Below are 11,740 nucleotides of genomic sequence, written 5' to 3' on the forward strand. Positions count from 1 at the left end.
TGAGCATATAGAAATCATGTCCCTGGGTTCCATGTGTATGCTCTGGTACATTTTGCTGAGTCTTTGCAAACCGTGCTTTACCATGGTCAATTTCTCCCTCCTATCATTGACGCATGGTATGTGTTCAAAGGAGACGAGGAATTGGCATGTCTTACTCCTCACCTCTTCCTGACCCTGTGTGTCTCCCTTCAGTGATTCTTTCTTAATGTTTGTTTTTACTCCATTGATTCCTTTTCTGTTTTCTCTTTCACGTCAATAACTCTTACCATCTGAGGGCTGACTTAACTTTATGTGGATGTCCTTTACACTTCTAACTTCTGATGTCTCCACTTCATCTTTTATTTCTCCAGCTTCAGGGAAGATAAAATATCTAGAGATATGATATGCTGCTGGATTGGAAGAGGAAGCCCATTCCTTAGGTGACTTTTAGAATCTTGGAATTATATTCAATAAGAATTTATTGCAGAGTCTCCAAGAAGGAATGTGGCTTTGCTGATGTTCTACTTCCATCTCAGAGAGCTTTGTGCTGAGCTTCTGAATTATTTCTCTCTGTTCATGATGGTGGACTTAGTTCTCTGGAAGCTCTTCTTGGTTGGCAATGTTGTTCATGTGAGGTATCAAGCCCATTCAAGCTCTTTCAGTACTTTCTCCGATTCCTTCAATGGGGGTCCCATTCTCAGTTAAGTGGTTTGCTGCTGGCATTCGCCTATGTATTTGTGGTATCCTGGCTGTATCCTGTTATAAAAGTATGTTATAAAAGTATGACTGACTTTTATAACATAGGTTGAGGTGCTTGAACTCGTATCTACATACTTGTAGGGAAACCACTCTGCTATCTCCCAGCTGAAGAATATTAGGTGTTTTTAGTAAAAACAAAACATAACAACTACAACTACAACCAAAACTTTCACCACCACAACAACAACAAAAACAAAATGTGGCAATTAACAAAATTCAAGAAACAGACTATTAACGTTCAAAGTTGTGCTCTTTTTCTTAACTTGGTGTCCCTGTTTAGCTGGGTAAATCACATGACTCTCTGAGCCTCAGTTTCTCCCTTAAGGAAGAAATAGCACAATGTTTAATTATTTGGTTGTTAGTAAGGTTAAAAGAGACAATGAGTGTATTATGATATAAAACAAGCATTAGGAAGAACTGTTTTAATACTACCATTGTGTTAATTGTTAGAAGCAAAAAGTATTGGAAGAGGGTAAAAGAAGATGGTTTAAGATGAGAAGTGATACATTTGTATAAGACCTGGCTTTGATGCTTATACATGAATAGGTGCACAACTTTCTGGCTTGTCCTTGTCATGCTTTCGATTATCTTTGTCATGCACATGAAGTGCTACCACTTCATTCCTTTATTCCTAGGACAGAATATCAGGAACAGCTAAGACAAAGATTGAAAATGAATGAATGAACTGTCTCTCATATAGCCTTAGAAAGACCATTTCTGATATGTGGGGTGTAAGCTTCATGATATGAGGTATTTAAGGGCATCAGGCATGTTTCAATGTTTCTATCAGAGAGAAGCCTGTCTCCTTCTGACATCTTGTTGGTAGATATCTCCTAGAATTTTTTTCTGTTGTTGTGATAAATATCTTAACCAAAAGGAACTTGGATAGGAAAGAGTATATTTCTGATTACAGGTTTTAGTATATTTTTGAAGGAAACCTCAGCAGGATCTCGATACAGGAGGTAAAACAGAAGCCATGAAAAAATGTTCCTCACTGTTTGGTTTCCAGTGCAAGAGTATGTATACATTTCCCTCATGAACTAGATCCATCTGCGTAGGGCTGGTATTACACAGTGTATTGGGCACTTCATAATAATCAATAATAAAGAAAATTACCCACAGAAATGCCTTAAGGTCAATCAGATAGAGGAAATTTCCCAATTGATAACCCCTTCAAAATGACTCTGGACTGTAACAGTTTGATAAAAATGATAATATATGTACTAAATAAAAATTTCCACCAAGGGTCAATATGATCACACACACACACACACACACACACACACACACACACACACACACACACACACACATTTTTATCTAGAAATGCATCCATAATTTCCCCAGTGCCTGCTAGGTACCAAGCAACAACATGGGGTTGTTGCAAAGTGGTGCTGGTATCTTGGGTAATCATGTGAAAATGGAGGTATGAAGTTTGCAATGACAAACAGTAGGTGACTAGTAGTCACTACAGCAGCCTAGCCCATAGATGAGTCTTGATTTTAATGATGAATCAGAGATGACATGTGGCAAGTGCCATACAGAGAGTCTCACAGATTTTAGGCTATTTCATCCTCCCATAGTACATTCATCATTTCTCCTCTATCTTGAGAAAACTGAGGCCAGGGAGGATCTGTAATCCGTATCAAGTAATGTGGGTGTCACTGCTTGACTTGAATTGTTGACTCTTTGATACATAAAGCTTGGGCTTTTCCATGTTAATTTCATTTTACCCAAGAAAGGGCATTCAGTGAATTGAGCAGTCATGAAGAAGGGCAGGACTATGGTGGGAAGCCAAAAATAGAAGCATTTCTCTAGGCAGCCTTTCATCATATTAAGAAGATAAGAAGGTAGATTCCAGTCTTTTGTTTTCATTGAAAATAGATTCTTATTCAATACATCCCAAGCACACTTTTCTCCCTTCCACTCCTCTGAGTTCCTCCCACCTTGCCTTCTTTCCAGATACACTTCCCCCTTATCTGTTTCCTCTATGAGAAAACAACAGATACCTAGAGGAAAAAAAAATTAGTCAAATAGGACAAAGAGAGATACATACCAGTCTAAGGAGCTGGTTCCTCTGTGGAGTCATTTGAGTGGCTTCTTCACAAATTGTCCCTTCTCTTGTTGATTATGAGGCTTCTCTCTTAGAACTTACAAGACTCTACTGAATTTTTTGTTAGGGATGTTTCCCTGACGGTAATTGTCTTCATCAATAAGTCAACTAGTTCAGGAAACAGATATTCTCAACAAATGTGTAACCAGTGAGTTAATACTATGGTCTGTCTCCATCAACTGGGGAAGACGCCTTTTAATATTAATGGGATCATGAGGGTAGGACGAATGGCCTGAATTTGGTATGGAGAAGGAAGACAGGAAGTTGTGACAATGGAGTAACAAATATTGTCATTAATTAAAAAGCAATTCCACTGTGGTCCCCTAATGTCCACTGCATTCATGAATCCAGATCACTTCTGTATGCAGTGATCACATTTCATCCAGAAAGCGATCTCTTTACTTTGTCCTTTTCCACAAGCTACTGTCTAAGTTGCCAACTTTTTGAGGAAACCACCTCTGAGAATGCTTTGACTCCCACAAACCTAACTCATTCCATTAACATTTCAATTATAAATCTCATTTTCATTCATTCTTCTAAAATAGTCAAATAAATTCTCAATCTGGGTGCATTATTTAAGGGGCCACGGTATTAGTTTATTTATTCTCTTCCTTAACACACAAATGGTTTCTAAAAAGAGGAGTTTAATTTTGTAGCTCACTGGCCCATCCTGTGAATCAGATTCTCTATTGGCTGCATTGGTGCCCAACTATGATTTCCATTTCAATTGCAGGAGTAGGATGGATATGAGTAACAAACAATGTCTTCCATAGAAAGGAATATACTTAGAGATGAAAGTTTATATAAAGATTCATAATTATTGGTCCTGAATACTTTTCTTAATTGTGTGATATTTAACTCAGTTGCAAATTAGAGCTACTTTCAAGGTGATCAATGTGTCTTGGAAATCAGGAAAAATGAAGACAATTCACATGGTTTGAATGTTCAACTTTTATATCAGTTCAGAGCGCTTAGCAGGAGGCATAGGTAGGGAAGTTTCTGTTAGTATTGAGAAAAGTAATTTCTGGCATTTTAGTCTGAGAAAACAACATACACATAATACTTTGGAACTTAAGAAACCTCAATCATGTTAGTTCTCCTTTCTCATGCACAATTTAACTTAACATTTACTTCACACATACACACATACACACACACACACACAGAAACACACCAACACACACTTTCAATAATGCACATGTATGTGAGTGTTCATATGTCTATATGTCTATAATTGAAGTATCAATAGACGGCAGAAGTTCTTATTCTGGAGTTGAGTTAGCCCTTGTGAGCTACTTGACATGGATGATGTAATCTAAGTTGGGTCTTCTGTAAGAGAAGTTTATTCTCTTAAGGACTAAGGTACTTCTTACATTCACATTTAATGAGACCTGAACAGCTACAATTCCCACATGGTAGTTACTAATGGAGGGTTGGGGTGTGGACTTAATATGTGTATTTTGATCGTCCAAAGGATTGGATAGCTATTATTTTTCTTTCTGTGATTTCTACCCTTAAGAGGTCACCCACATTATAACCACTATCAGAAGCTGCATATTAAGAGAAAGATAGCAAATGATGTCCCTTGAAAGAGCAGTAACTACACTCATTTTAATTCATAGTTTCTAAGTATTGTAAACTATTCAAACCTTTCCTTTCCATGTGTCATATGTAATTTTGGCAATATTTTCTTTAGCTTGCAATGAAAAGACTTCATGTGAAAGGACATTTTGCTGCATTTCTTTTCATTTTTATTTCTTGTTCCAAGTGACACAGAAAAGTTTGAGGTACCACCAGCCCGTTGGGTGCACCAGCATCTTTTGTATATTGGGATGATTAATCTTATTTGTCAGATAGTTTAATTCTAGAATCAAATAAGAGTCACACATTTAAGAGCATTTTTAAGAATGAGTAACTGAGAGCAAATGTCTCACCCCCAAGATGGGTGGAACCTTGTAGACTTTCACAGATACAGTGTTCAAGGAAAAGGCCTTTTTTGCTTGCCTGCTTTTATTCCTTGTTTGTGAATGTGTCTCCCTTGTCCCTGCCATGGTGTTCCATCATTTGCTGTCATCAGAACATTTCAATATGGAGGAAATTCCCCAGGGACCCTTCAGGATTTCAGTGTCAGAATAGGACTGTACAATGAGTACCTCTCCCCAACATGACCCTGATTTAGCAGCTGCTCGTTTCTCAGGTACTTAAGTACATACACTGTCACTACTGGACTACTCAGACTTTGTTGGGTAAAGTAATATAATAAATCTCCTTATGTAATAAGTATCCATTCTACTTGTTCTATTCCTCCAGAGAGGAAACTATCACATGAAAGATTAGAGAAAAAAACATTTAAAAAGTGAGAGAATTTACCAATTGATGGATTTTATCTGAGAAACATGAAAAAGGGAGGTTTCTAGGTTGAGAAACCAGAGGTAGTTTGTCATTCAGTCCAGAAGTAGTTATAGGAGGGTGAGATAGTGTTAAAAACATTCTTTTCTGGGCCAAAAACGGCTGTTTGTTGGTGTGAAAGGGGATTTTAGTGTTGGGTTATAGAATGTCAGGTAATCCAAAATCATGTCATTTTTTTGGGTTGGGGTTAAGTAGCAGTAACTATGAAAGAAATTACTTTAGTTGTATTAATCTTTGTGAATTTGTCAACATTTAACCAAAATGGAGGAGCTTTATGAAATAGTGTGGTCCTAGCTAAGAATGGTCCATAATTTATGCTGACTTTTAAAACTCTTTCCTGGATTCCTCCCTTCTCAGTCATATTTAGAATGCAGGAGGTATTTTCTCCATTAATCTTTTCCCATTATTCTTTCAGACTTCCTTCCTACTCTTTGACTTGTCAGAATCATGTTTGTTGATCAGTGCATCAGACTGTGAACCCCTCAGTGTCAAGAATTTTACTTTGGTACATAATGTTTCTGTACTGGGCATACTGAGGTTTTTGAAGAGTGGGAGAAGAGTTAACAAGTGACTATGTCATAAGTCAATAGCTGTTTCTTTCTCTGTGCTGCTCTGACTTGTGTCTGGCTTTCTCCTTACACTGATAAGTGTTGTCAGGAATGGCAGATCCCTAGTGACAGGGGGCTATGTGTTCTTCTGAGAAGGCATGGTACTAATCAATCAGAAAGGGATTAAAGAGTCTTTATAGCTGCCTTTTTTGAAATTTTATGTTTTTACCATGATCCATTCATGCTACATCTATAGTCAACAACTCAAAAACAAAATAAAGGTAAAAAACATTACATTCGTAGTACATGAGTTCAGATTGGTTCTTGGCAATCTTCTAAGCCTATCTCAATTTGACTTCTCCATCTTAAAAAAAATGTAATGAAATGTTAATGCTTTCTAGAGAAACAGAAATGAATATACAACAGTGTATTATACTTCAGAAGGTGATTTATTAGATTGAATTATATAATTTGGGTTGTGAAATAAAACAATGGCCTTCTACATGAGAGAGGCTGGGAATGTGGTAGTGGTTCAATTTATGGGATTAATGTCTTACCAGGGCCGTTCTGGTGCTGGTGGTCTAGAGGATTCCTGCAGAGCTGATGGACTTGAAGGTATCAGATTATTGAAGCCAAGTGTCGGTGTCAGTAAAGGATGTCAGATACTACAGCTACAACCAAAACAAAATAGTTTCATTTACTAGCAATAAGTTAAAGTGAAAGATAGAGTTTTTAATTAGCTCAAAACTCAGCAACAGGATCTGACTCAGGAAGACAGATTGTTAAAAATGCAGAACTGGTTCAGACTCACTGACCCTATACTTATCACTGAATGTGAGTAAATGAGTAATGGGTTTTGTTCTGCCCCTGTGATGTTTGATCAAGCCCCCATTGTGCCCTCCAGCCATTGTGTCCTGCAGAGAGTATTTCTGGAAACTGGCCGGCCAAGCACACACATATGTTTTTCAGATGCAGATGCCTCATCAACTCAGACAAACATTTACCCTAAAGGACAACAATCAAGATATGTTCTCAGGAGAATGAGAGCTTGACCTTTCCCCTCGTTTAAACCCTAGAGTCTTAAGAACAATCATGTGACTTTAAGAGTTTCCCCTTGTGACGTTTTTGGTATTTCCTTTTGACTTCCCCTCATCTCCTGGAGCTTGTGACTTCTTCCTTTAAAAAGTACTTCTCTCAGCCAGTGGGGATTGACACCTCTGTTTCCTGCATGGGATACGTGTCACCCGGAGATCTCTGTAATAGGTCTTCATAATAAACCTCGCCTTTGCTATTACATCCAAAATGGTTACTCTGTTTCTGGAGTCTGCAACTTCCCAAAACTTGAGTAAGGGTCTCCCTTTGGGGATCTTTCAAAATAAACAAGGAACAGTGATATTTCCTAGATTTTCTTGATATGTGTAACTTTTTTCTTTTCTAGATGCTGCCTAGTCTAAGAGGATACATCCATGTAGTTAGTCTTTCTCAGAAATACCTTCACACATCCAAACAAAGACTTATCTTTTACCTGATTACATGCCAAATCTAATTGATAGCCATCTCAGTGTTATATTGCTGGGAAGGGACACCATAAGGTAACTCTTATATAGGAAGACATCTAATTTGGAGCTGCCTTAGAGTTTCAGAAGTTTTGTCTATTGTAATCATGGCAGGAACCATAGTGGAATGTAGGTAAACATGATACTGGAGGAGGAACTAAGAGTTCTACAGCTTGATCCACAGCTAGAAGATTGTGCCTGTTCCATACTCAGATTAGCTTAAACATATGCATGACCTTAAAACCCACTTCCACAGGGATATACTCACTCCAAAACAGCCACAACTCCTAATGGTTCTATTCCATGTGCTAAAACATACAAACACACGAGTCTATGGCAGCAATATCTATTCAAACAACCACAATAGTCAAGATGACTCATCATAAGCTACAGCAATTGTATAATCAGCTAAAAATGGAAAAAAAAGGAGAAAACATTCCCCATGGGCCAGGATTTGGCTAACCACTAATAGATGAGCTTGATGTTCTTGCAAGAATTTTAGAGTTAGGAAAACATGAAGACATGAGAGGCCAGCAAGACAAGGGAAAATATAAATCATTACAATGTCTACATACAGACGAAGGGAGGTCAGAAGTCCATTCATAGTAATGATGTCACCCTCAGACTAAAGTCGGTGTAGCCTACTCACCAGTTAAATTGGGTTTCCATTTTTTTTCTACTTTCACTGTGGTGAGCTGTTGATGAACTTTTTCTAATATTTCATATTTTCTAAATGTCCTATACTGAGCATGTAGTGTCATTGTGATAAAATAAATCAATGATAATGTAATTTGGCATCTTTACTGGGAACATAAAGTTGTTAGTGACCTGCTGGGTTGAAGACAATGTTAACTAATATTTATGTGAGAATACAGGTTCTGATAGAAGCAGCATCATGACTAAATTGAACCAAGATTGAAGGGTTCCCATTCTTCACAAAAGCTATTGAGCACCTGCAGTTTATATAGAAAGAGGATGTCAGGCACCACAGAGTCACTGCTCAAACTAGAAAGCCACTATGTACTGAGAATTCTGTGACATTAGGCCTTTGGCTTAGGTTTGTGGCACCCTGAAGTACTCTGAGTATTTGTCTCTGGAATTGTGTTCAGGAGACACAAGGAGCTTGCATTAGTTGAAATGCTTAAACCAAATCTAGGCATATATTCATCCATAGACTATTCACAGTGACTAAGTTATGGAAACGAACCAAAGTGTTCAACTACAGAACGATGGATGAAGAAATTAATGTGATGCACTTGTACATATATAAATTGTTTTAGCCATGACAAAGATGAAAGTTATGTCATTTGCAGGACATTGGATGTGACTTGAGATAATTATATTACGAGAACTACAGTCTTAAAAAGACAAATGATGAGCTTTTTTTTTCTCTCATTTTTAAGCTTTAGACCTTATAGGGTACCTAAACAGATGACAGAGACATAGAAACAAAACTGAATAGAGGAGCAAAGAAGAAGTAATGTGAGGAGAGGTCACAGGTCAAGGTAGTAGGGTATAGGGGGAAATATGCTTAAAAAGGAATATATATATATATATATATATATATATATATATATATATATATGCATGAAGATGACCTTATGCAAGCATACATAGGAAGAAAATAAAAGAAACTTTTTTTTACAGTCTTGGATGTTCATGGCAAATTGAGCTGGTCTCTTTTTGGCTTTGCACAGGATTTTATAGCATCATGGTGGTGCACGTATACAGAAGAGGCAGAACTAATACTCTATAACAGAATAACAGAGAGACCAAGGGCCTAGTGCTACTCTTTTAAAGAAGCTGAATATAGTTTTGTATGAACTCTATAGTAATCCTGCAATGACCTAATTACCTCCCACTAAACTTCACCTCCTAATGGATCCACCACTTCTCACACTGACACATTTGGGGACCAAGCTTTTAACATAAATATATAGGGTGAAAGACTTGAACTAGATATTGCATTACAAAATGTAATAGTAGGAGGGATGAACTGTAGTTGTGGAAAGGAAAAATTAGAGAAGAAAAGGCCATGAATAAGAAGTGTAGGTGAAGCTGTCTCCATCTCTGATATTTAAACATAGTGCCACATTTTAGTGTCATGACAAGAAGCAATGCAGTGCACATCTTCTTGAAAATTGTGGACATGAAGAAATTAATTTAATTGTGAAGAGATTTCACATCATTATTTTTATATTAACCAAATATAAATACATTGCAAACTGAAATGAGAAGGAAATATGCATGAATAATTAAAACACAAAACATGAGCACTCAAAAGAAATTTTGTTCTTGCCTCAGTCTGACTAATGGAACATCGTCAAACATGCAGGAATTTTTCCTTTTTTTTTTTTTAATGAGAAACTGAATTTACAAAGCAGAGAACAGGAAACCCTTTGGGACCAAGAACTAGGGACCCATTTTCTATGTAGTTTTAGCTGTGAAAGCAAAGGCAGGGAAAAAATTTAAAAGCAATTAATGTGAATATAATATTCTGAGAGAACTCCATTAAAGTCAGGGAATGGTCTTTTTCATCATTTTGAGGGACACAGAATTGACCTTCTCCTTGAAAGGCAGTGGGACTGCAGCACAGAGGCTTTGTTTCAGCTTATTGCTTGCCAGCTTATAGGCAGCTTCTACTTTATTATCTCTCCCTTCTTCCCTCCCACTGTCCCTCCCTTTCTTCCCCCTTTCTTTCTTCTCTTCCTCCCTCCCTCCTTTCCTTCCTCGCTTTCATTTTTCTCTGCATTCCATTCTTTTTTTCCAAAAAAAAAAAAATCAGTCGAATCTTCCTGTTATGGGAAAACCCCTCTAAGTGCTATAACTGCAGAGAATCATGGTGTTTTAGATTGACTCTGGAATGTCACATTATGTTTGTGTGCTTAACACTTGGTCTCTGGATAGTGAGCCAGTTTGCGAAGGTTGTAGGAAATTTTGGAAGTAAGGCTTTGTTGGAGAAAGTGCAGAATGATAAAACCATACCAGAAAAATTGTTGGGTAGAGTTGATTGAGACCTGTGAGACTTGATGGGCACATACCTGAGACTTAGGCTACTCCCTGCTCCCTGTCAGATTTCTGATGTGGAACATATGCCATGTTTCCCACATAAGTAATCAAAGAATAGGGGACAATGGTATCCTGTGTTTTCTTCACCATAAACTTTATCACATGTTGGAAATGGAGTATTCACTTGGATTCTGTTTAAGGGTCTATTGATTTATTTTCTGCTTCTAGAATATAATATCATGGGATGTGAAATTTATGAAGAAAAGAAATTGATTTTGTATAGTTTTGAAGGTTGGAAAATTGAACTTGTAAATGCGAAAACTTGGTGAGCTTCCATGAACTGTGTTATAGCACAGCAGGAGGCATGAGATGACAAAATATGGGATATGATACCAGCACTCTCAAATTCTTTTACCTTTTTCCTGGGAGTGGGACATTCATGACTGAAAAACCTGTCAGTAGCTTCCTTCTTATAACACTTTAGGACTTCCTGTGGTGTAGTTATTTCTTCTAATATACACATTTCCCTTTAGAGAAAGACTATTCAAGATTTAGGAAGTGAAGAAAACTGATAAGACTCCAGAAGAAAAAAACAACGTCATAAATATCAGGAAGAACACAGAACTTACATTTACATATGGCCCTTAGTAGGTCATAACAATTATGTGCACAATTATATGTCCATTCTCTGGTAATAGTCTGAAGAGGAGGATTTTCAATAAGTTATGATGTTTGAAATCTGTTTGGATACAGATTTCATGAATGTGTTTTCCTGTCACTTGTTGCCATATTCAACTCACTTGTTCACTTAAGTAACCTTCCTTGAAAATGTCCCCCTTCTCTGCTGTCAGCACTCCATCTGGAATATATAGACACCTTTACTACATTTTCCCAGGAAAAGTCACACAAAAATTTCAATACATGGTTTTTAAGTGGCATATTCAGGCTGTGAAAGGATCTGTGCTTCTTTCTCTATAGCACATAGACACCATCATCTCTGCTGGTTTCTTTCTCAGGATGGACAGAGAGCTTCCTATCTACAGGCAAATGTTTCACCATCTGCATAAGTGTCCTCATGGGACAGTGATTAATAGAAGTTATCACCAACATCTCTCCTGGAATAGGGAGTTGGTATGGCCTTCAAAGAGTGAAGTAGATGATGCTACTATGGGAAAGGGAGAGCAGCTACCCTATACAGCAAGTTCTGAATAACCTAACTCAAATGAAAAATAGGAAAATAATCTTTAATTCAATGTTATAAAGATGATAGATGTCTTTAAAAAGGAAATGAATATATCTATTAAAGAAATATGAGAAAATACAAACAGCTATAGCTCATTAAAGAGAAAACAAGTGAATTCCTTACA

Source organism: Rattus norvegicus, chromosome 13, assembly GCF_036323735.1.
Source record: "Rattus norvegicus strain BN/NHsdMcwi chromosome 13, GRCr8, whole genome shotgun sequence".
NCBI classification, from domain to species: Eukaryota; Metazoa; Chordata; class Mammalia; order Rodentia; family Muridae; genus Rattus; species Rattus norvegicus.